Below are 27,418 nucleotides of genomic sequence, written 5' to 3' on the forward strand. Positions count from 1 at the left end.
CAACACATGCAGGTAAAGAAGTAAGCTGAGACTTTCTACTTTCAAGTGGAAGTATGGAATCCATGCTTCAGATGTGCTCTGGCCTGAGGTGAGTTATCTCACATGATCACACACTTGTCATCAGGAATATAAAAATGTAAGAAAATAAAAACTAGGAGCTGAAGTAGGTATTTCAGTGCCTGGAGCCTGCTTTGCCATTTAATATGAACATGGCTGATTTCATCTCAGCCTCAACTCCACTTTCCTGCCCACTCTCCATAACTGTTACTAATTAGAAATCCATCTATCTCCTCCTTAAATTTACTCAATGTCCCAGTGTCCACTGTACTCCGGAGAGGTGAATTTTGCAGGCTCACAACCCCTTTTGAGAGCAGTGATTTCTCATCTCTGTTTTAAATCTGCTACCTGTTATCCTAAAAAAACACTGAGGGTAACAAGGATATAAAATGTCTGTTTTGGGGATGTCATTGTCCACCACCATTGCCAGGACCTCTGTAGTCAAAGGTCTGCTGCAACATTTAAAGGCCAGCAGGTAAGCCAGGGACTTCCCCTCAGCCGAGAACTCTGGAGACGTCTCCTAAAAAGTCCAGTCTGTCTCCTAGGTTCATCAATGCTGCCTTACAGTTGCTGGATGGGCTCAGCGATGGAAAGGACACCTTCTGCCTGGGTTACCACACCAAGTTACCTTCTCATCAGACTTGTACAGCCTGGGCAGAGATCATAGTGCATATCAATGCCATTTGACTGAAAACCAGGCAGGGGGAAAAAAAAGTCAAAGCAGATAGCACTATCTTCTCTGTGTTGCCTCACCCTCAGAGACATCACTCAGTCTGACCGTGCACAGGTATCGGAGTCTGTTTTGACTTGCCTTTTATCTTCTTTGAAGGGCTTTCATTTGAAATTCCTTTTGCATCTGCAGGTGTGAAATGTCTACTGCTTTCTCTCCACCCCCCCTCCCTTTTTTTCTTCTTCTCTCTCCTTTCAGTCATTTACATCACTATTGTTTCTGGCTACACCAGCCAAAAAAGATTAGAATTCTAATTAAGGATGTCCACAGTACTTCAGGATTCTTACCCATTATCATGACAACTCCTCACACCCAACATCATTGACTCTCATCAATGTGTCCTCATGTCTCTGTTTTCATTTTGCATAATGGAAATTAGAACTGTTTGAATTGCTCCAAATATGGCCTGCTAAGATCCTTCAAGTTAATCATAATTTGATTGCTTTTGTAATTTTATCTCTTGAGAAATGAATACCAATACATAATGTTGTTTGCTTTTCTTTCAACTCTATTAAATCATATCCCTACTGTTCATAATCTGAGTATCTGAACTCCTGATCACTCTGTTTTTCAATCCCATTTAGACATTATTTTTCAAGGTGGACCCCTTACCAAAATACATTACCTGTTCTTGGACCTCTGCTCTTTGTAGTTTTTATAAATAAATTGGATGAAGAAGTGGAAGGATGGGTTAGTACGTTTGCCAAGAACACAAAGGTCGGTGATGTGTGGACAGTGTCAAGGGTTGTAGCAGGATACAACAAGACATTAACAGGATGCAGTGTTGGGCTGAGAAGTGGCAGATAGAGTTCAATCTGGAAAAAGTGAAGCGATTCATTTTGGAAGGTTGAATTTGAATGCTGAATACAGGCTTAAAGAAAGGATTCTTGGCAGTGTAGAGGAATAGCGGGATCTTGGGGTCCATGTACATAGATCCTTCAAAATTGCCCTCCAAGTTGATAAGGTTGTTAAGAAGGCGTATGGTGTTTTGACTTTCATTAACAGAGGGATCGAGTTGAAGAGCCACAAGGTTTTGCTGCAGCTCTATAAAACCCTGGTTAGACCAGGGTTTATTGGAATATTGCGTCTAGTTCTGGTTGCCTCATTGTTGCTATAATGTTGATGCTTTAGAGAGGGTGCAGAGGAGATTTACCAGGATGCTGCCTGGATCGGAGGGCTTGTCTTAAGAAGAGAGGTTGAATGAGCTCAGGCTTTTCACACTGGAGAGAAGAAGGAAGAGAGGTGACTTGATAGACGTGTACAAAGTAATGAGAAGCATAGATAGAGTAGAGAGCCACAGTCTTTTCCCCATGGCAGAAATGGCTGTCATGAGGGGTCATAATTTTAAGGTGATAGGAGGAAGGAATAAGGGAAATGTCAAAGGTAGATTCTTTACGCAGAGAGTGGCGGATGTGTGGAATGCACTGCTAGCGGTGGCAGTAGAGTCTGAGACATTAAGGACATTTAAGCGACTGCTGGACAAGCACATTAATACCCCGGCAGTAAATTGAGGGGTGTGTAGGTTAGAGCTGGAAAAATGTGTTGCTGGAAAAGTGCAGCAGGTCAGGCAGCATCCAAGGAGCAGGAGAATCGACATTTCGGGCATAAGCCCTTCAAGAATGAGGACGGTGTGTCAAGCAGGCTAAGATAAAAGGTAGGGAGGAGGGACTTGGGGGAGGGGTGTTGGGAATACGATAGGTGGAAGGAAGTTAAGGTGAGGGTGATAGACCAGAGAGGGGGTGGGGACGGAGAGGTCGGGAAGAAGATTGCAGGTCAAGAAGGCGGTGCTGAGTCCGAAGGTTGGGATTGAGATAAGGTGAGGGGAGGGGAAATGAGGAAGTTGGAGTAATCTGCATTCATTCCTTGTGGTTGGAGGGTTCCTAGGCGGAAGATGAGGCGGTCTTCCTCCAGGCATCGTGTTGCCATGGTCTGGCAATGGAGGAGGCCAAAGACCTGCATGTCCTTGGCGGAGTTGGAGGGGGAGTTAGTGTTCAGCCACAGGGTGGTTGGGTTGGTTGGTGGGGGTGTCCCAGAAGTGTTCTCTGAAATGTTCCGCAAGTAGGCAGCCTGTCTCCCCAATGTAGAGGAGGCCACATCGGGTGCAGCGGATGCAGTAAATAATGTGTGTGGAGGTGCAGGTGAATTTGTGATGGATATGGAAGGATCCCTTGGGGCCTTGGAGGGAAGTGAGGAGGGAGGTGTGGGAGCAGTTTTGCATTTCTTGCGGTTGCAGGGGAAGGTGCTGGGAGTGGAGGTTAGGTTGGTGGGGGGTGTGCACCTGACGAGGGAGTGTGTAGGTTAGATTGATCTTCGATTAAGATCAATGCTTGGCACAACATCGTGGACCGAAGGACTTGTACTGTGTTGTACTGTTCTATGTTCTATGACCTCATATTTAAATGGATGTTAATTTGTAAATTGGATAGTCATTTCACAAATGTATTAATGACTTAATTTTACTACAATTCATTTTTGTATTCACTGTATTCCTTAATTTTGTGCCATCAATAAGTGTTGAAATTCTATTTCTGATTTCAGCTTCCAAATTATTGGTAGAAATAGTGAAAAGTGGCTTAATACCAAACTTTACAGAACATCACTTCCCACTGTTTGTCAATCTGATAACTACCTATCAGGAAGACCTCCACTCCGTACTGTTTATTTCCCATTTCCTTCTCTTTGTTACTACTTTTATCTCTATGTTCCCTCTTTTCCCCCTCTTGGTGCTCACCTCTGTCACGGTAGGTTCCAGCCTGGTCTCTCAGCGGCTCATGGTGTTGCCTTGGCTCAGCGTGAGAGTGAATCCTGCCCAGGCATGTTCCCAAGGACTGGGGGAGGGGGTGTGGAGTTAAACAATTCCCATCCAATTATTGGCATAAGAACTTCTGAAGATACCAATGTATAACTTGGGGCAAACATCTCTTCTCCAATTATTTACAAACTGGAAGGATTGGCCCATACTGTCTAGTGTTTTACCCTTACCTCCAATTTCCTTTATTTGAATGAACTCAAAAAGATTGGGAAAGTATGACTTTTCCTGTTTGAATCCTTACTGACTATTCTTCATGATAATTCCAGAATCTGGACATTTTTTTATATTACATCTTTGATAATGCATTATTTTGATTATGCTACCTACAGGTGGTCAGGTTGTTAGCTCACTTGGTTGGATGGCTGGTTTGCAGTGTAATGTTGTGTTACTGTGAAAGGTTTAATTCCTGTACCCACTGAGCTTGCCATGCAGGAGTCCCCATCTGTCCCTTTACCTGCGTCACGGTGACCCACAGGTCAAACCACCACCAGCCATTTCTCTCTAATGCCTACTTCTATATGACAATGAGTTTGCCTTTTTAATATACTTATTTTATAGATCCCTGAACTTAATTTTGTCCCTTTTTCAAATTGTAATCACAGTAGCTATCTATCGGTCCTCTATCAGTAATCCCTTTACAAATATATTTTGATACATAGACAAGCAAGATGGTTGTGGTTTTTGGAGGCTGATCACCTCACCCCTGGAACATCATTGCAGGAGTTGTTCAGGGTGATGTCCTGGGTCTAATTGCTTCATCAATCACCTTCCTTCCATGATAAGGTCAGAACTGGGCATATTCACTGATGACAGAATAATGTTCAGCCTCATTTGTGAATCCACTGAGCCTATAAATTCTATGGCAAGTAACTCACCTCCTAGCTGCCCGTTTTGAGTCCACCATCTACAAGGCACAATTCAGAAGTGTAATGGAATATTGCCCATTTGCTTGAATTAGGGCAGCTCCAACAACACTTCAGGATAAAGAAGTGTGCTTGATTGGCATCCCATCAACCACTTTAGTCACTCTGTCCATCACCCATTCATGGTGGCAGCAGTGCCTATCACATACAAGATGTGCCGCAGCAACTCACTAAGGTTCCTTTAATAACACTTCTCTGACTTTTAACAGCTACCACATAGAAAGTAAAGGCCAACAGATATATTGGGAAATCATTGCCTTCAAGTTTACCCTCCAAATCACACAATATGCTGACTTGGGCTATTTTGGTGCTTCGAGGCCGACATCCGGGACCTCCCTTCCTAACAGCACTGAGAGTGTACCTGCACCAGATAGACAATAACACTTCAAGATGATGGTCGATCTCCACTTTCTCAAGGTCAGTATAGATAAGCAGTAAACACAATCCTTGCCAATGAAAGAACTTCCACAAATCAAAATGTCTGTTATATTTTCCCTTACCTTTTTAATGTGACATCCAGGTATGGGCAATTTATCACTTAGTCCCTGTGTTTAACTTAACTGCATTTATATTATTTTGATGTCTCCTGTTCACCATATTAAATTTTCTGATAAATAATCAAACGAATTAAGTGTTTAATTTTTTTTAAAAATAACTCCACAGAGGCCAGTATTCCATCACCAAATCATCATTTATTTACACATGCACAGTGCTTGATACTCGTCTAGCTTCCTCAGAGCTAGCTCGCAGAGTGAACAGAATGTCTGACACTTCTGTTTATATCTGTCAGCCAGGGCTCCCTGATTGGGGCTGTTAATCTGGTTCAATCAGAAACTCATTCTATGAGGCTGGCCTTGTTTACAATTATTATAGTTGTCATCTCATGTTTAGTCTCTGCAGTCTTATTATATTTATTCTTTAGTGGCTCTATACAGACACAGGTTTTTATTTGTTAGCTTTGTATCTCTGGAATCATTTCTTAAACGTTCCATGTTAATTTAGTTTTGAAGTTTTCCTTTGGAAACCCAACAGTGTTGTTTTCACTCATGTCTTAACTATTTTTTTATTGGATTTCTTTTTATCAGCTTCTCCCTTATTGTCAAGATACTGGTCTGAGTATATGATCTGAGTTCTTAGTCCATTGGAACCATTTCAGGCCCTACATCTCCACCTATGAGAAATTACACTGGAATTTCCATTCCTGTGTGTTTGTGTTTAATCAACATCATGGCCACCACCATTAGAAACACTTTAGGGACTGTTAGGTGTGGAAGCGATTGGACAAAAGGCCAAACTCATTGCTCCATGCATTGTTGCATCTATGAGGAAAAGCCCTTGCAGCTTTTACCCTTTTCACCCCCAGATCCACTGACTCACTCCCAATGTCCTATTCATACCAGCCCATGCTGCCTCATGCCACCTCATGTCTTATAACCCCTAATATGTGATAATGCCAATCCATGCACCATCAAACCGATTCCATATACCCTTACACTTCCCAAGGCAATTTATCCAATATCCATTTTGGGCAAACCTCAAGGTCCATTCTATGATTAAATAAAATTTGAAGTGTCCATTGATTAATTTGCTGTCTTTGTAAATATGATGAAACTACTCCTTACATTTATTTTCCTTACATCATAGAGTCCTACATAGCAGGCAGCTATCTCATCAGTTGTTTTTTTAGTTCTATTCTTATTTTCTTAAAATTAACTGTTTTTCCAATTCATTACTTCATCTTACTTAATTCCTCCTTAGGTTATACTTAGAATGCTAATATGTTTTGATCACTATTATCTTGCTACTCCCATAGATTCCCACAGATGCATAGAACATAGAACAGCACAATATAGGAATAGGTCCTTCGGCCCATCATGTCTGTGCCACCATGATGGTTTTCTGAGCTAATCACATCAGTCTGCATACAGTCTGTATCCCTCTATTCCCTGCCTCTTAAATATTGCGAACATATCTACTCTACCTCCTCCACTCGGCATATTCCAGATAAAATACCACCCACTGTGCAAAAACAATCCTCCATTTCCTTTAAACTTTTCTCCCCTCTCACCTTAAACCTATGCCCCCTAATATTTGACATCTCCACCTTGGGGGGAAAAAAGACTCTGACTATCCACCGTATCCATGCCCTTCGTCATCTTATATACTTCTATTAAGTTGGCCCTCAGCCTCTGACATTCTGGTGAAAATAATCCAAGTTTGTCCAACCTCTCCACATAGCTAATACAGCCCAATCCTGGAAGCATCCTGGTGAAGCTCTTCTGCCCTCTCTTGAAAGCCTCCACATCCTTCATATAGTGTCATAAAAAGAAATGCACACATACTCTAAATATATCCTAACTAGAGTCTTATACAGCTGCAACATGACTTGCCAACTTTTATACTCAATTCACCAGCTGATGAAGTGAGGCCTGCTGCCCATCTTCTTTACCACCTTATCTACTTGCATTGCCATCTTCAGGGAGCTATGGACATGCAGCTCAAGATCCCTGTATATTTCACTACTCCAAAGGATGCTATTTATTGTACACTTTCCTGTTAAATTTAACCTCCCAAAGTGCAACACCTCACATTTGTCCGGATTAATCTCCATCTGCTGTTTCCCTGTCCAATTTTCCAACTTTTCTACATTCTGCTGTACCTTTTGATAACCTTCCTCACTAACTATAACTGCACCAATTTTTGTGTCATCCTCAAACTTATTAATCGGATGATCTACATTTTCATCCAAATCAAAATATATGTATATGTATATGTATATGTATATGTACATATGTTCCAAGTACTGATCCTGTGGAACACCACTTGTCACAAACCTCCAGTCAGAAAAACACCCCTCTATATTTCCCTCTGTCTCCTATGACCAAGCCAAATTTGTATCCAACACAAAAAATTCAATCAAGCTTGCGAGGCAAGATCTCCCCAGCATTAAGCCACATTGATTATCCCTGATAAGGCCATTCTTCTCCAACTGCGAGTAAATTCTGTGTCTAAGAAACTTCTCTAATAATTTCCTTATGATTGATGTGAGGCACACCAGCATATAATTTTGTGGATTATCCCTGTTGCCCTTCTTAATCAAAGGTGCAATATTAGCTATTCTCCAGTCTTCTGGGACCTCACCTGTGGCTGAAGAGGATACGAAGATCACTGTTTAAGACTCGAACAATTTCCTCCCTTGCCTCCTTCAGTATTCTGGTAGAGACCCTATCAGTCCTGCGGACTTATCTACCTTAATATTTTCAAGACACCCAACACCTCACTTTTAGTATTGACATGTCCAAGAATATCAATGTACCCATTCTTAAGTCTCACCACCATCCATGTCCTTCTACTTCGTGAATACTGATGAGAAGTACTCATTAAGGACCTCACCCCCTTCCTCTGGCTCCATGCAGAAAGCCTCTCTCCTTTTCCTCTCTCTTCCCTTCTCTTACCTGGACTAGTTCATTATCAATTACTAGATCTAGTTGTGCACTGTCTCTTTTTGGATAGGCTGAATATGACTGAAGTCTTTTTTTCACAATGTAAAATCCCTACATGACTTCTGCACTTGTATATGATCCCTATCATAAATTCTTTGTACCTCTCCCTCCCCTTGTTCATCCTCCTTTCACCTATTTGTCTGTGTGCCTTCAGCCACCTCTGGAATTCCTTCCTCAATTCCCTTACCTGTCCACCTTTATGTCCTCATGGAACACTTTCCTTAAATTCTACTTTTTTGACAAAGCTTATGGTCATGTGTCCTAATCTTTTATTCTTTGAGTCGTCTTTCAGAAGCTAGTTAAATTTAAATGCCTTTGATATTTTTACATAAAGACAGTAAATAAAAAGCTGTCATTTCTATGAACAATCCCTAAAACCAAAGTCAAGTCTGAGTAGAATGTCATGACAACTTTCTGTGACAATTGTCAGAAATCCCCAAACTCGTTGTGCTCCATATTCTGCAGAACAATTAATAGAAATATGATTTCATCAAACCATTTCTTATTTGAAAGAACACAATACCTAATACTAATAATAACAGAGGCATACAGCTTGCCAAAATTATTCTCACATCAGAAACATCTAACCCCAGGTTACAACAAAGCCAAATGTTAGTATAAATTTTCTATTTATAAACAAACAGATTACAGACAAGATGTGCCATTTACCCTCAAACACTTGAATGGTAATGTACTGAGTAAGCATATATTGAAATGCTATAGACAGAAATAAAACAGGAAAAAAAACCTGAATTCATAATTTCTGCTGTGAATTTGATATCAGAAATGATTATTCAATCAGAGGTTTGACTGTTGGTTTAGATTGTGCATGACATTTGAGTATAGAAACTGCATACAGGATGACAATCGATGGAATATATGGGTGTTAGAATTTGACACTGAAAGATGTTCTGCACTGCTAGGCATTGTATAATTTACAAAAATGGCTGTACAAAAGGCTCGCTGCCACATGTCCCAACACCTGAATATATTAACATTTACTAAAGGTTATCTGAATTTAAGGAAGTATTCCTGTCATCCATATTAGACACAGACTCTGCATTCTTTCCAAATGCAGATTTTATTTTACTGGGTGTTAGAAGTTTAGTATTAATTACATATAAATTTAATTTTCAGAGCACAAGATTTTATGACTCACTTTGAGGAAGAGCAGTGGGTAAACCACAAGGTTAGCATTCTCTCTGTATTTGATTAAATATTAAGTCAGTCAGAAGAAAAGTTTTGCATTAATTTGGAGAGCATGTACCTTTCTAGTGAATATCATGATTTTGACGTCTTAATGTTTTATCATTTACAAAATAATTTTGCACTTTACATGGACAACTTGATCAAAAGTAAACCCAAATCACATAATCTCAGACTCCAAAGAATTATAGATACTGCACAATATACACAATGTTATAAGTTGTCACTGATCTGCAGGGCATCATGATCCCAGATTCAGGTTTCAAATCGTTGAGGCATACTTCAATGCAACATCCTCAGCAAAAGCAACCTGCTACCTTAACAACATTGGTTCTATATTCTGTTGCTTAGCAACTCTCAGAAAATGTCTCAGTGGCTGCGGGTTCATTGTTTTTATTTATTTTCTTTGCACCTTTTTTTTTATATACATGAAATTGGCCAGGGCAGAAACTATCCTTACTTTTGATATTAATCAATTAGTAAAATGCTACAACCTTAATGGAGCCTGTACTCTGCAGTTTGACATTTTAATCTCTCAGCCTCTTCATGTTTGAAACATGATTTGCTAACATCACACAGAACAGGAGTGAGAGAGGGATTCTGGAAACAATGCTCTCAAACAACAGAGAACATACATCACAAGTACTAAAAATAAGATCATAATCAATGAGTGGCACAAAAGAAAACTACATGCACCTTTTACATATGCACCAATAAGATGTTTTGGAAATTTGATAATGCCTGAAGGTAAGCCTGAAAAGTATGCTGCACAGGTCTATTCATATGGTCCCAGAAACTCAGAAAATTGGTGCTGACAGCTTATAGTCATCACTTTGACGTGGATCTACACATGCTTTACATTGGATGCATGCTCATCTGGGTGAGTTGGGGGATACTAAGTAGCACATGGATGAATACCAGGGGTTTAGCCCCCAGGATATAGCTACAAAGTTAAAGAAAGTTCATTGATAAAGTCAAGTTACCAAGGTGAGAACAGGTCTCAGTCTCTATTCAAGTCTCTACCACCACAAATACCACCTCACTACTCAAAATTCTGGGTTCTCTCCCGAAGGTTGTGGGCAACTTGTAGTAGAAGACCATGACCAGTGGAGAATGCAAATAAAACTGACTTCAGGGTAATACTGAGGGAACATTATGGTACAGGAATACTTTATTCTCTTGTTAGGTCTTCTTACTTCCACTTCACATTGTACATTTTCTGTATGACAAGCTGCAGCTGCCTGCAGTAAGTACTTCCTCTTTACACTGGGAGGTAATGCCTGTTGCTCTCTTTTTTTTTAGCTGCTCTGTGACACTACCCAAAATTTAGGCTAGGATTCTGAAGATGCAATGTCACTCAATCCGACCCTAGCAACCATCAACTTAAAGCCTAGCACCACAGGTACATTGTAGTTTGTGTAGATAAGGAGTTTTCTTGCAGTGAATCAATAGGCACACTAGTTCTGGAACTGAGGTGGGGGAATATTCCTCCTGAGTTGGCAACTCACCAGTGCCATATTTGTTTTTTGGAAAGGTTTCAGATGTTGACTTTTCTTGCCCAGGCTACTGAAGAAGGTTGATAAGGAAGTATCACCTGCAAGCAAGTTGTGTCAATGACTCCGAGCAAAGGAAACACAATTCAAAGTGCGGTTTGATCATGTATCCAATGTCAGATGAACAAACATGACAGTGGTATCCACCAGGAGATATATTTCTACTCGCACTGATGCCATGAAAATTCAGGCAGCTGCCCTATTGGCTCTGGGTGCCAGAGCTACAAGGGCATCCAAAATGTCACAACACTCCTGCACTACAGAAACAATAATTGATAACCACAAAAAAGTAGCCTGGGCTCCATTGAAGATGCTATTGTACGTATCCCATCATCACTTTTCCTTGACTGGATCCAAGTGTCTACTTGGTTTACAGACGCAGAGGAATGCTGCTAGTGAGCCTTAATGAGAAGAGGCTCTGGTCTTAAACAAGATGCAGTTTATTGCATGACAGCAAGTACAAGTCAGATTAGTAACTTAGACATCACTGTTAAGGCAATTTAAAGCCATAGGGTAGCACATCTGTCCTCTTTGAGATCCTAAGATATTCTGACTTTCCTTATGATGTCATAAGATTGTCAGAAGTCACACGACACCAGATTATACTCCAAAATAAGATGGTTTCTGTTTTTTTTTGTAATTACCTCTGCCTTAATTAATCGGTTTATAGGTCATCCCCTCACTGGTTATTCAGCTGTTTGTTCGCACCATTTGACACTTTTGATCACCTGCAAAGTCTTGTTATTCAGCCTGTTGACACTCCACTCATCCTATTAGTACTTATCTATTGACACCTTAATTTCTTCATCTCTCCGCACGGTGGCGCAGAGGTTCGCACTGCTGCCTCATAGCACTAAGGTCCAGGTTTGATTCCAGCCTCAGGGGACTGTCTGTGTGGAGTTTGCACATTCTCCCTATGTCTGTATGGGCTTCCTCCCACAATCCAAGGATGTGTAGGTCAGGTGAATTGGCTATGCTAAATTGCCCATAGTGTTAGGTACATTAGTCAGAGGGAAATGCGTCTGGGAGGGTCACCCTTTGGAGGATTGCTGTGGACTGGTTGGGCCAAAGGGCCTGTTTCCACACTGTCGTGAATCTAATCTATATATTCTGTGCCTGTACACTTCCCTCCACATCACCTGATGAAGGAGCAGCAGTCCGACAGCTCGCCATTTCAATAAATCTATTGGATTCTCACCTGGCATTGTATGACTTCTGACTTTGTTCACCCCCATACAGCACTGGCACCTCCATGTTATATTTAAATTAAATGGAATTGGATGAAGTCTCCAATGTTAACCCTTTCAAAACTCCCACAGTGTAACTGTTGTCGTCTCACAGGATTGTTACATGCTTGTAACCTTGTGACCGACTACAATAGTGCCCATGTTATTGCTTCAGAGGCAGCTGGGCCAGACTCCATTGGCTCCTCCTTCAGAGGACACTGGACCCTCAAAATCCTAGAGTTGATGGAGATTTCCCACCACGCTCATCTGAAGTGTTCTTAGTTCAAACTCAATAACCTTCCACATCTCAAGCTAGAACCAATGGGGAAACACTGGTGAAGAACAACAGGAAAGGTGAATCAGAACATAAGACAGTGTTGCACAAGCGTAACTCTTAAGTATTCCTACTAACAGACGGAATAGTTGGATAGGCTTTTATTTGGAAATTGCATGTTAACGTTCATATTTGTGGTAAAGTGAAGGCAGGGCCCATTATGCAGAACTGCTGAAAGATAGATAGTGGGAATCAGAATGCCAATGGTGAGAAGGATTTTGAGACTGTTGAAGTACTGAAACATGGAAAAATGAATTATGGGATGCCTACTTAGCACTAATTATCTTGGTTGATCTAAATAGCACAAAAGTGAAAACTAAACAATTCTGCATGCACCACACGTGGTCCTTGACTCCTGGGAACGGCGATGCTACAAGAATCAATGATCATAATGTAAAATTGTTGAATTTGACTGGTGCTAATTATGTCTATTTTAAACATTCACAACCATGTTACAATTTAGAAATTGTATGAAGAAGCAATATTTACCATCTCAGGAGAACCTATAACCGGTTTCTGGAAAGGTTCCCTTTAAGGCACTTTGAATCAATTAGTAAACCCAACTCAATTAAGAAGTAACCACAGGCAGGTCAAACAATAGAGTAATTTAATTGGTGGCATTAAAGAAGAAACACTTCAGCAGTAATTTATTCTAATATAGAGGTGAAAGTTAATTAAGAGCATCTAATGCAAACGTTTTATGTCTTTAACATTTCTGCAAGTACAGGGCATTGTCAAATACATTAGCATTTTGAAATTAAGTAGTCTTTCTATTCCTGGATAGGGTTGATTACAACAGATAAATCAAGGCCATACTCATCTAGATTATAGATATTTTCCAAATCAACCCATCCAGAAGTGTTTTTCCACACCTCCAGAATAGAATGAGGCTTGAAAATGGCTCAGAGGTAGGGATACTCTCACTTACCACAAGCATCCCCAACTTTATTTGGATTGTAAACCAAGTGTCACATGGATGACCGGAGTCAGTTCACCTCAGGGCAGAACAAGTGCCCACAATAACCTTTGGGCCAGGGAGGGAAAGCAATTAGTTTGGACCTATACACATGATTTGTACTGAGCATGCTTGCTGGAAAGTACTTGGATGTACATTTTCAGTGTGTTTAGGAACAAGATATTCTGCTATCGCCTCCACCACCAAACAGCCTGCTGAGAGACCTTCATTATCTGACATCTATAAAAAGGCTGTTAAAGCCTGTGAAACCACAGCCTAGAAATACTGTTCACATAGAGTCATAAAATCATATAGAAACATAGGTCCATGCTGACCAAGTTCCCAAAATAAACTAATTCCATTTGCCTCTGTTTAGCTCATATCCCTCTAAACCTTTCCTATTCATGTACTATCCAAATGTCTTTTAAATGTTGTAACTGTACTGCATCTACCACTTCCTGTGACAGGTCAATTCACATATGAAGTACCCTCTGTGTGAAAAAGTTGCCCCTCAGTTTCCTTTTAAGAACACAAGAACATAAGAAATAGGAGCCAGGATAGACTATCTGACCTCTCAAACCTGCCCTACCATTCAATAAGATCATGGACTCATCCTCTATCTTATCAATTCCCATCATACATGTTTCTGTAAGATCCTCCCTCATTCTTCTAAATTCAGATGAGTATAATACCATTCTACTCAATCTCTCATCATGACCCAACCTACTCAACTCCAGAATAAACCTAATGAAGTTCCTCAGTGCCAGTACACCATTTCTCAAATAAGGAGACCAAAACTGTGCACAGTACTCCAGGTGTGGCCTCACCAGCTGCAACATAACCTCCTTGTTTTTAAACTCCACCCCTCTAGCAATTAAGGGCAATATTCCATTTGCCGCCTTAATTACCTGTTGCACCTGCAAAGCAATCTTTTGTGATTCATTCACAAGGACACCCAGGTTCCTCTACACAGCAGCATGTTGCAATTTTTCACCATTTAAATAGTAGCCCATTTTCTTGTTATTCCTCCCAAAATGGAAGAACTCAGCTTTTTTATCTCCATCTGCCAGACCCTTGCCCACTAATTTAACCTACCTGTATCCCTCTGTGGACTTTCAGTGCCCTCTACACACTTTGTTCCAGCACTCACCTTAGTGTTATCTGTGAACTTTGACACACTACATTTGGTCCCCAAACCCAAATCCTCTGTGTCAGGTATGAGCAGTTGTGATCCCAATGCTGATCCCTGAGGCACACAACTAGCTATTGATCTCCAACCAGAAAAATACCCATTTATCCCCACTCTTTGCTTTCTGTTAGGTAACTAGTTCTGTATCCATGCTAATACATTACTCGTAATGCTATGCATCAGCCTTTTGTACAGCACCTTGTTGAACACTTTCTGGAAATTTAAAAGCTTTCATCTCTCATTTTAAACCTATGTGGCCTAGTTTTGAACTGCTATATCCTAGAGAAAATACCTTGGCTATTCACCTTATCTATTCCCTTAATGATTTTATAAACCTGTGCTCGGTCACCCTTCAGCCTCCAATGCTCCAGTGAAAAAACATCTCTGTCTATCCAGCATCTCCTTATAATGCAAAGTTTCCAGTTCCAGTAACATCCTTGTAAATCTCTTCTCCAATTTAATAATATCCTTCTTCGAGCAGGGCAATCAAAACTGTACACAGATTTTGAGAGGATCTAACTCCACACTCCACTACATTCTTAATACTCACAATGCAGTCATGCATTTGAATAAAGGTCAAATTCAGTTTTGTCAGCTCACCAGATTTAGAGTCATAGAGTCACAGAGTATCACAGCATGGAATCAGGCCCATTGCACAAAATTGGTCCATGTTAACCATGGTGCCTACTCAGCCAGTCCCAGTTGCCAACATTTGGTCCATATCCCTTTAAACCCTTCCCATCCATGTACCTATCTACATGCTTTTTTTAGATGTTACTTTGTACCTGTCTCGACCACTTTCTCTGGCAACCGATTCCATCTAAGCACTCACTGCATGAAGAAGTTGCCCCTCAGGTCCTTCTTAAATCTTTCCCCTCTCACCTTAAACCTTGGAATTGCTTTTAGTTTTCAATTCCCCATCCCTGAAAAAAAAAGACTCTGCAATCATCCTATCTATGCCCCTCATGATTTTATGCACCTCAATAAGGTCACCCCTCATTCTCCTACGTTCCAAGGAATAAAGTTCTATCCTGGCCAATATCTCCCTATAACTCAGGCCGACTTGTCTTGGCACCATTCTTGTAAATCTTCTTTGCACTCATTTCAGTTTAACTATGTCTTTCCAATAACAGAGTGACCCAAACTATAGGCAATACGTGCGGCCTCACCAATGACTTGTATAACTGTAACATTATGTTCCAATTGCTATACTCAATGCCTCAATGAATTTATAAGCCATGTTTTGAGATGGATGCATTACTCTGATACAAGCCTTTGTTTGTTGTGAATATTTAAAGCGACAGGTAATTCCAGAAATACACAGGCCTTTTAGAATATGATAAGAAAAAAGAAAAGTTTGGATTCAAAAAAATAAGAATTTGCATTTATATAGCAATTCTTGTGGCCTCAGGCTGTCCAAAAGCACAACTAATGCATTAGATTGGTAATCTCATCAGTATTGGAAGGTAGAACATTCACTCTTAATCTTTCATCAGGCACATTAATATTTTGGGGTCCATGGCTGCACACTTAGGCACAATACCCCATTACAGAAGACAAAAAAATTAAAAATTGGTGGTTGGAAAGCTTCCAGCCAGTATTAGCATGGCCCTGACAGGCAAATGTACACCGTGAGAGAACTGAAAATATGCAGTGAGAGTAAGCTATATTGTCCAACCGATTTTAATGTTTCTTTGCCATATTAGTCCACACTGAGCCAGTCAGCACACTCTCACAATGCCAACCAGCATTCAGCTGCAAGAATAACCACCAGTGATTGATAGTTTCATGGGCAACCTTCCTCCTTCCAGCTGAAGTGTTTGAGACTTTCTCTTTGTTGCTGAAAATTTAGTGGAAGAGCTAGATAGATATTTTTAACTTAGTTTTTGTACAAATTGAGAGGTAATTTGTGGATTGAGATACCCGACATGCATGTCATGAGTCTTCCAGTTGAACTTTCAAAAAGGTGTAAAATGAGGAAATGGTGTATAAGATAATAATTTGAGATTGCAATTGGATGTGCAGGATTTAAATGATCAACAACAGTCTTCACTGTGGCTATGCTGTGGTGACTTGGAGTTATTTCTGAATAGAAATCGAAGGGAGTCAGGGAAATAATTAAAAAATCAGTCTAATTCATCAAGAAGCCAACATGAACAAAAAACCCCTTAGCGGTAATAATAATGGGGAATGACTAAATGGCAGAAGAGTTGAATAAATGCTTATCAGACTTCACCATAGCAAATAGTAATAGCATCCCAGAATAATTAAATATTCAAGGGGAAAGATGAGGAGTGGGGATAAATACCACGCCTATTATTGGAGATAAAGTGCTAGGGAAAATAATGGGGCTGTAAACCAAAAGGTCCTCTGGACCTGATAGGATGCATCCTATAACTTAAAAATCTAATGAATTTCTCTGGGTTACTTCAAATGTCAGTATATGTTTCCTTAGACAAAGGGCCCAAAACTGTTCACACTCTCCTGGCTGTGGTCTACCCAGTGCCTTAAGTAATGTTTAGTAAAGCCTCTCTATTTTTTATCTTCCATTCCCTTTGAAATGAAGGTCAACATTGATTTACCTTCCCTATTATCTGCTGACCTTAGATACCAGCTTTTTGTGATGCATGGACAAGAACTCTCAACGTCATCAGTTCCATAGCTTTCTGAAGTCTTTCTTCATTTAAATAATATTCAACTCCTCTATTCTTCCTGTCAAAGTGCGTTACTCAAATTTCTACACATTATATTCTATCTGCCAGGTTTTTGTCAACTCACCTAACCTATCTAAATTTCCCTGCAAACTCCTACCACTTACCTTCACGCTTATTTAATGTAATCTGCAAACTTGGCTACAGTACATTCATTTCCCTTACCCAAGTCATTAATATATATTTTGAATTATTGAGATTTTAGCTTTGATCCCTGTGGCACACCATTAGTTACATGTTGCCATCCTGAAATTGCCCATTTTATCCAAACTCTCCAACTTGTATTAGTTAGTCAATCTCCATACATGCTAATATTCAACCTGTAACATCATGGGATTGTATCTTAAGTATTCTGAATGTCTGCTACCTTACCAAATGCCTCTGAAAATTCAACCACGTTATATCCACTTCTTCCCCTTAATCTATCCTGCTCATTACATCCTCAAATAATTCTACTAAATTTGTCTCGCATGATTTTATCTTCATGAAGCAATGCTGACTCTGCTTGATCATATTATGTATCTCTAAATGTTCAGGTATTACAGTCTTTATAAAACTTACCTTTTTTCCAGAATTGAACAGTAAGCTTTCTTGCCTAATCCATCTGTACCAACAATGCTATCCAATATCTTTTCCTTCCTTCCTCCCTTTTCAAAATGACTCCTACCACTGAATATTTAGTTCCCAGCTTTGATCACCTTGTAACCATGTTTCCATAATGGCCATCAGATCACATCCATTAAGCTGTTTGTGTGGTGTTAATTCAACCATTTTGTTCCAAATGCTACCTGCATTCAACTAAAGAGCTGTTAATTTGCCTTTTTACCATTTTTTCCCCTTTTATTTATTTACTCCTGTTGTTCTGTGTTGACATACTCTATTCCTTCCTGTCGCACTCTGGATATTGTTATCCTCACAAATATGGACAATTGCAGGGAGTAAGGCTATTCAATTGTAACCTCCAAGATCTTCATGCCTACTGCACTTGCAGTCATGTTGTCCTGTGTCTGATCACAGACCAAGTTTTAATTGTTTTATCTGAAAGGTGTAACTGCCCTCTGGAATGTCCAGTTAACTTTCCCCTTCCCTGATGTGAGACATTATCCGTAGTTTAGATGCCAGCTTCTCAATCCCGTTTCGAAGTTCCTAGAGCTGTAAACATTTACTCCAGATGTGTTTGCTCAGGAACATAATGGTGTTCAGCAGCTTCCACATACTGCAGCAGCAACTCTTCACCCATCCTTCCATTGCTATCATATCTGATTTAACCTGTATACCTTTTAAACTACCCTATTCACATGTCCAGTCACACTAAGGGATCTGTGGACAAGAAACCCAAAATCCATCTATTCATCTGACTTTCCTAATGTCCTACCATTCATTGAGTATTCCATTGTCTTGAATTCTCACCTGGCCTTCTGGCCCATTTGTCCATATCATCCTGTAAGTTAAGACCTTTATCTCACTGTCTACCCAATTCTCGTGTAACCCACAGACTTACTTATCAGACCCCACATTCTTATCTACATAATGTCAATATATCCTGAACAATAAGTGACCCAACACTGATCCCTGTGATATACCACTGGACACCGGCCTCTAGTCACACAGGCAGCCTCTACCAAAATTCTGATTCCTACCACTAAGTCAAGTTCAGATCCATCTTGCCAAGTTACTCTGGTTCCCTTGTGCTTTATCTTCTTTATCAGTCCTCTGTGTGAAAATTTGTCAAAGGCTTTGCATAAATCTATGTATACTACGTAACACTATCACCCTCATCTACAAACCAGGTCATCTCCTTGAAAAACTCTATCTAATTTGTTAGGCAGGATGTCCATCTGACAAAGCCAGACCAACTATTTCTGAACAAACCTTGCCAGTCCAAATGGCGATTAATGCTCTCCTTCAGAAATTTTCTGAGTCAATGCGGGCATTCCGATACCCCATATATTCTGCTGCATTCCTGGGGTTAATAGATGAGAGCAAGAATGACTGTCAGAAAGTGTGTTTGGGTTATTTGCCAGCTATAGCTGAGTACCTGGAAGTATGTGGTTGGTGGTAGATGTGAAACTGGTAGTACCAGCTGGGTGATTTGAAGTACCAGGAGCCCTGATTGCTGATGAATAAGTGATGGTATATTGGGCAGTACAAGAAATGTATACGTGAGTTAGTGGATAAGGACAATCTAGTGAAGGTATGAGGTAACCTCATTCAACTTTATCTAACTGTGTTCTCAGGGCCAGACTTGGGGACTGACCCTCCTGCTCCCAGTTCCTACTCATGTACTTCACCCATCCCACATACTTCCCCCCCCCCCCCCCCCACCCACAATACTCAGTTCTGCATCAGAAAAGCTTGGTGGGGGGTGGGTCCCTCTTTTTTCCATTGATGTGTGGTTCTTTCTAACCAAACATTTCATAGACAGTCTGCTGCAGCTCTTGTCAGATGAGTACAGCTCTCTTTTTAAGAGAAGCATTGCCTTTGAAAGGTCTAGTTAACCATAAATTGTGCCAGCCAATCATGCTGCTGTGCCCCCGCTGAGCAGAGCACCCCATGCTCATTTTGGATCAGCTCGAGTATTTGAGGGGGAGGAAAGTCATCCATGTTTGCAACATGGAATGGACATCAGTGCTTGTATATCCCAATTGCATTCTGAGATCCTGATTTAATTCTGTTCATAGCCTGGGGCCTCTCCACCATGGAACAAATACACAGCATGAACTCCATATGGAAATGACATTCATAAACACATATTAGGAACTCATTATTTGGTTAAATTTTTAAAACTCTCCAGCTCATGAATGGTTTGACATTAAGGCCTAAGAGTCAACCTTTTGTCATTTTGAACAGTTTCCAACACATGATTATCTCAATGTGTGCGTTCACTTGACCAGAGCACAATATAATTTGAACATGGCCTTCTCAGGCATGCATTCAAAGAACATAGAACACAAAACATTACAGTGTGAAACCAATCTGAAGCCCATCGAACCAACACTATTCCATGGTTATGCATATGTTTATACAATGACCATTTAAATGCTCTTAAGGTTGGTGAGCCTACTATTATTACAGGCAGGGTGCTCCACGGCCTACTACTCTCTGAGTAAAGAACCTACCTCTGACATATGGCCTAAATCTTTCACCCCTCAATTTAAGGCTATGTCCCCTTGTGCCAGCCATGAACATCCAAGGAAAAAGGCTCTCACTGCCCACCCTATCGAATCCTCTGATCATCCTGCATGTCTCCATTAGGTCACCTCTCAACTTTCTTCTCTTTAATGAAAACAGCCTCATGTCCCTCAGCCTCTCCTCGTAAGACCTTCCCTCCATACCAGGCAACATCCTGGTAAATCTCCTCTGCACCCTTTCCAGTGATTCCACGCCCTTCCTATAATGCGGCAACTAGAACTGTACACAATACTCCAAGTGCTACTGTCCCAGAGTTTTGTACAGCTGCAACATGACCTCATGGCTCCAAAACTCAATCCCTCTACCAATAAAAGCTAACACACCGTATGCCTTCTTAACAACCCTATCAACCTGGCTGGCAACTTTCAAGGATCTATGCACATGGACACCGCGATCTCTCTGTTCATCCACACTACCAAGAATCTTGCCATTAGCGCAGTATGCTGTATTCCTGTTACTCTTTCCAAAGTGAATCACCTCATACTTTTCCTCATTAAACTCCATTTGCCACCTCTCAGCCCAGCTCTGCAGCTTATAACCTGCAATATCCTTCGGTAGTATTCACAACTCCAGCGACCTTACTGTCATCCACAAATTTACTAACCCATCCTTCTACACCCTCATCCAGGAGGAGAAAGTGAGGTCTGCAGATGCTGGAGATCAGAGCTGAAAATGTGTTGCTGGAAAAGCGCAGCAGGTCAGGCAGCATCCAGGGAACAGGAGAATCTACGTTTCGGGCATAAGCCCTTCTTCAGGAAACCGAAGAAGGGCTTATGCCCGAAACGTCGATTTTCCTGTTCCCTGGATGCTGCCTGACCTGCTGCGCTTTTCCAGCAACACATTTTCAACACCCTCATCCAGGCCATTTATAAAAATGACAAATAGCAATGGGCCCAAAGCAGCTCCTTGGGATATACCACTAGTAACTGAACTCCAGGATGAACATTCTTCATCAACCACTACCCTCTGTCTTCTTATAATGAGCCAATTTCCGATCCAAATCACAAAGTCACCTTCAATCCCGTGCCTCCATATTTTGTGCAATAGCCTACCATGGGGAACTTTATCAAACACCTTACTGAAATCCATACACACCACATCAACGACTTTACCTTCATCCAACTGTTTGGTAACCTTCTGAAAGAACTCAATAAGGTTAATGAGGCACGGCCTACCCTTCACAAAGCTGTGTTGACTATCCCTAATTAAATTATTCCTTTCTAGATGATTGTAAATCCTATCTCTTATAATGGTTTCCAATACTTCACCCACAATCAAAGTAAGGCTCACTTGTCTATAATTAGGAGAGTTGTCTCTACTCCCTTTCTTGAACAAGGGGACATTTGCTATCCTCCAGTCTTCTGGCATTATTCCTGTAGACAATGCAACATAAAGATCAAAGCCAAAGACACTGTAATCTCCCCCCTAGCTTTACAGAGAATCCTATGATAAATCCCATCTGGCCCACGGTACTTATCTGTTTTCACACTTTCTAGAATTGCTAACACCTCCTCCTTATGAACTTTAATCCCCTCTAGACTAATAGCCTGTATCTCAGTACTCTCCTTGACAATATTGTCTTTTTCTTGTGTGAATACTGATGAAAAATATTCATTTAGTGCCTCTCCTATCTCCTCAGACTCCATGCACAACTTCCTACTACTGTCCTTGATTGCTCTAATCTTACTCTAGTCATTCTTTTATTCCTGATAAACCTGTCAGACAGGGAGGAAGTAGTCGAGCGAGGGAGCTGTGGTTTACTAAAGAAATTGAATCGCTTGTCAAGAGGAAGAAGGAACCTTATGTGAAGATGAGACGTGAAGGCTCAGTTCGGGTACTTGAGAGTTACAAGTTAGCCAGGAAGCATCTAAAGAGAGAGTGAAGAAGAGCCAGGAGGGGACATGAGAAGGTATTGGCAGATAGGATCAAGGAAAACCCGAGAGCGTCCTATCCACCAATGCCTTCTCATGTCCCCTCCTGGCTCTTCTTCACTCTCTCTTTAGATGCTTCCTGGCTAACTTGTAACTCTCAAGCACCTGAACTGAGCCTTCACGTCTCATCTTCACATAAGGCTCCTTCTTCCTCTTGACAAGAGATTCAATTTCTTTATTAAACCACAGCTCCCTCAATCGACTACTTCCTCCCTGCCTGACAGGTATGTATTTATCAAGAACACAGTAGCTGTTTCTTGAACAAGCTCCACATTTCAATTGTGTCCATCCCCTGCAGTTTCTTTCCCCATCCTATGCATTGTAAATCTTGCCTAATCACATCATAATTGCCTTTCCCCCAGCTATAACTCTTGTCCTGCAGTATATATCTATCCCTTTCCATCGCTAAAGTTAACGTAACCAAATTGTGGTCATGATCACCAAAGTACCACCTAATCTAAAACCTGTCCTGGTTCATTACCCAGTACCAAATCCAATGTGGCCTCATCCTTTGTTGGCCTGTCTACATACTGTGTTAGGAAACCCTTCTGCTCACATTGAACAAAAACTGACCCATCTAAATTACTCAAACAATAGTATTTCCAGTCAATATTTGGAAAGCTAAAGTCTCCCATAACAACTACCCTGTTACTTTTGCTCCTATCCAGAATCATCTTTGCAATTCTTTCCTCTACATCTCTGGAACTTTTTGGAGGACTATAGAGAACTCCCAACAGGGTGACCTCTCCTTTCTTGTTTCTAACCTCAGCCCATAATTCCTCAGTTGACGAGTCCTCAAATGTCTTTTCTGCCACTGTATACAGTCCTTGACTAACAATCCCACACCTCCCCCTCTTTTGCTACCTTCCCTGTTCTTACTGAAACATCTAAATCCCAGAACCTGCAACAAACATTCCTGTCACTGCTCTATCCATGTCTCCGAAGTGGCCACAACATCAAAGTTCTAGGTACCAACCCATGCTGCAAGTTCACCCACCATATTCTGGATGCTCCTGGCTTTGAAGTAGACACATTTCAAACCAACTTCCTGCCTGCCGATAAACTCTTATGATCTTGAAACCTTATTTCTGACCTCACTACTCTCAACCTCCTGTACACTGCAGTTAAAATTTAGGTTCCCATCCCCCTGCTGAATTAATTTAAACCCTCCCAAAAAGCATTCGCAAATCTACCCCACCCTGCCGGGTATTGGTACCCTCTGGTTCAGGTGGAGACCATCCTGTTTGTAGAGGCCCCACCTATCCCAGAATGAGCCTCAATTATCCAGGTATCCGAAACCCTCCCTCCTGCACCATTACGGAGCCACGTGCTCAGCTCCGCGCTCTCCTTACTTCTTGCTTCGCTAGCATGTGACATGGGTAACAAACCAAAGGTAACAACTCTATTCTAACTCCAAGCATCCGTCCTAGCTCCCAGAATTCCTGTCTTACATCCCCATCCCTTTTCCTACCTATATCATTGATGCCTATGTGGACCGCGACTTGGGGCTGCTCGCCCTTCCCCTTAAGGATCCCGCAAACACGATCCGAGATGTCACAGACCCTGGCACCTGGGAGGCAATACACCAACTGTGAGTCACTCTCGTTCCCACAGAACCTCCTATATTCTGCCTAACTATGGAGTCCCCGATGACTAATGTTCTACTCCTCTCCACCCCTCCCTTCTGAGCAACAGGGACAGACTCTGTGTTGGAGACCTGTACCACATGGCTTGCCCTAGGTAAATCCATCCCACCCCACCCACACCCACAACAGTATCCAAACGGTATACAGGGGATCCCTGCAATGTCTGCCTGTTCCCTTTCCATTCCCGGACTGTAACCTATCTATCTTTTTCGTGTACCGGAGGTGTGACTGCTTCCCTGTAACTCCCCTCAATTACCCCCCTCCGCTTACTGAATGATCCAAAGTTCGTCCAGCTCCAGCTCCAGTTCCATAAAGCGGTTTCTGAGGAGGTGGAGTTGTGTGCACTTCCCAAGATGAAGGCAATGGGGACACAAGTGGTGACCTTTACCTCCCACATTCTACAGGAAGAGCATTCAACTGCCCTAACATCCATTCCTACTGTTCTGAATTCCCAAAGAGACTATTGAAAAAGAGTGATTTTGCTTAAATTACTCAGTTTTCCTATTTGTTATGGTAACTGAACCAGCTGAATGATAAGTTTATCATGACTCTGAGATTGCTTAGCAATCTCATCCTTAGTAATTTTAGCATCATTCATTGAATCCTTGTGTCGATCAATTTTTAATTCCCTCTGTGTGCTGGAGTTTATATTTGTTGTCTTAAATATCTGCTGTCATTCCAGCTACTTAAATAGCATATCCCATGCATTTTATGATTCCAAACATTTCTCATCAGAATTCTGTATAATCTGACAGTGTAACCATTTCCTTATTTAGCTGACCTCCAGTTAAATTAGCTAATTCCATCACCATTATTAATCCAGCGATGTCTGCACTGGCTCAACCACATTCATCAGAAAGATAACAGCCATATAGCTGTATGGTGAATTAGCCAGCGAGTTACCTTCCTGATGAAGGGCTTTTGCCTGAACCGTCAATTCTCCTGCTCCTCGGATGCTGCCTGACCTGCTGTGCCTTCCCAGCGCCACACTCTCGACTCTAATCTCCAGCATCTACAGTCCTCACGTTCTCTGAGCGAGTTACAACCTCCTGCATTTCCATACCTCCATTAAAGGGCATCTCTCAGATATGAATCTGGCTGGCACTGATGCTGACAACTGGGGGACAGTTGCTGATAGCTGTGACCTCTGGAGGCCAACAATTTGGAAGGTCACTGGAAGAAATGAGAAATTTTGTTAGCCAAAGAGTGAGCCAGGGAAAATAAAGCAAACCACGCATCTCCTCAGTCCGTTGCCCTCACCTAGAGCAAACCTTTCAGAGACTAAGACAGAGAATGCCTCCTGAGCCATGACAGTGATGTTTAACATAGAGCTGACCACCACAGTGCAGATCATTGTGCTGAGAGATGGAAAGTTTATCACCATCATAAAGAGTCGATATTTTTCTGCAATACATTTGATTAACAATCTTTCAGCACTGAGCGTTCCTCATAACAATGCTCATTTTGTGCTTTGTCCCTGATATGTTCAGTGAGTTTTACAAATGCTTCATCTTCTATGGATCTGGTTTCTAGGAATTATTTGAAAGCATTGTGTACCTCTTAAGTTCGTCCTTCCCAAACATTTTCCTTCTGTGACCCCATTTTAACATTTGAAAATTGTCAGGAATCCTCAGTGAGAACAGGGACAGTGAGTGCTCAGCTGTCCAACTGTTACAAGTTGGTCCAATCTCCACAATGTCCATTGTTGCCTCAGTGCTCACTACCCCAAAGCTTTAGCTCATGTCCTCACTTGATGTCCTCACTTGAGATCCTCACTCCCACTTTGTATTTCCCTTAATAGTTCTATAATCTTTCTTCCTATTTTTCCAATCTTAAATTATTCCAATTTCTATTGATTTATTGATTACCTTTTAATATTCATTCATGGATTGTAGATATTCCCAACAAGGGCAGCATTTATTGTCCACCCCTAATTACCTGGAGGGCAGTTAAGAAGCAATCATATTACTATGGGTCTGGAGTCACATGTAGGCCAGACCAGGGAAGGAGAGCAGATTTCCTTACCTAAAGGGCATTAGTAAAAAAGCTGGATGAGTTTCTACAGCAATGCACAGTGGTTGCTATTTGGTCAGCTTCTTTTATTGCAGATTTTTATTAATTTAAAATTCCACCATCTGCAATGATGGGATTTGAACCCATGTTCTCAGAACATTGACCTGGCAATCTGGAATAATACTTCACTGACAAGCCACAATACCACTACCTTTCCTGACCTGCCTCATTTCATCTGGTTATGTTCACCTCCAGCTCCAAACCCTTAGGTGAAGCTTAATGTTCATTGGCAGATCGATGTGATGATCCTCTCCACCTCTCACTCCTCTTTTCAGAGGTTTCTTAAATCCTATGTCCAATTGAACTTTAGCTAATGTCTCCTTTGGCTCTGTGCCGGCTCATGGCTGATAAAGTTTCTCCAAAGCACCTTTGAAGGTTTGATTAGCACTGTAAGAACGTGCATGGTTATTTTTGGATCACTTATTGGGTCTCCTTTTGTTTTTGTCATATACCTAGGTTCCTGCCCCTTTTGTCTTTAATACCAAAGCCTTTCTGCTGATATTTCTCATCAACATTTAGTAAAGTAAAGACGTTTGCCATAGCAAACATGGTGGATGACCCAAAATGACGCCAGACCATGACAATTCCATCTGAGCTGTCTGCAGCAGATCTTATTCTAACATAGCTTATAATCACGTGCTGTTTAAGACTCAATTCTAAGTCTGTCAAAATTACGAACCTTGTTCTATTAAATCTACTTGCAGGTCTGAGGAAGGTCCGATAGGCAAGGCCCGATTACCAATGCTGGAGCTGCAAGCCCCACCTCCCCGTGGAATCTTGGACTCAAGGGCCAACTATCGTAGGAACGTGACCTGACCCTGCAGTGACCTGACCAGACCACTTGCAAGACACCGTGAATCACTGAAGGCTGTGACTGGTGCCCCGGACCCCACTGAGAACACATTCTTGCCTCTTGGAGCAGCAGACTTCCCTCACCAATGCCTGGGATTGACTAGGAGCAGCCCAGGGAACACGGGAGATGCACTGGACTTTGGGTAAAACTAAAACTTTGGGGTTTTGACCCCTGACCACGCCCAGCACATTCCTGGCAAATGTCCAAGCCATTGAGGACAAAATGGATGACCTTAAAGTTAGACTCACCTTCCAAAGAGAGTTGAGGGACCGCTGTGTGCTGTTTTACAGAGAAATGGCTACCTCCTGCTACACCTGACCTTGCCTTACAACCTGAGGGCTTCTCAGTTCACTGAATGGACTGCTTGGCATCCTCAGGCAAGACAAGGGACTGTGGAGTCTATCTCCTAGTCAACATCTCCCAGTGCTCAGCCGTGCTGACCCTGATGAGTTACCGCTACCTGAACCTAAAATGTTTAACAATGAAATGCAGTCCCTACTATCTGCTGCATGAGTTCACCTAGG

General features: G+C 41.5%; 1 long non-coding RNA gene across 1 annotated transcript; it reads left to right on the plus strand.

Moving 5' to 3' along the window:
- Nucleotides 1-27,418, plus strand: LOC122555386. The gene is made up of 3 exons (XR_006313257.1): nt 1-88; nt 4,732-4,939; nt 26,746-27,418. It is a non-coding gene; the product is annotated as an uncharacterized LOC122555386 (long non-coding RNA).

Source organism: Chiloscyllium plagiosum, chromosome 1 (assembly GCF_004010195.1).
Source record: "Chiloscyllium plagiosum isolate BGI_BamShark_2017 chromosome 1, ASM401019v2, whole genome shotgun sequence".
NCBI lineage: Eukaryota > Metazoa > Chordata > Chondrichthyes > Orectolobiformes > Hemiscylliidae > Chiloscyllium > Chiloscyllium plagiosum.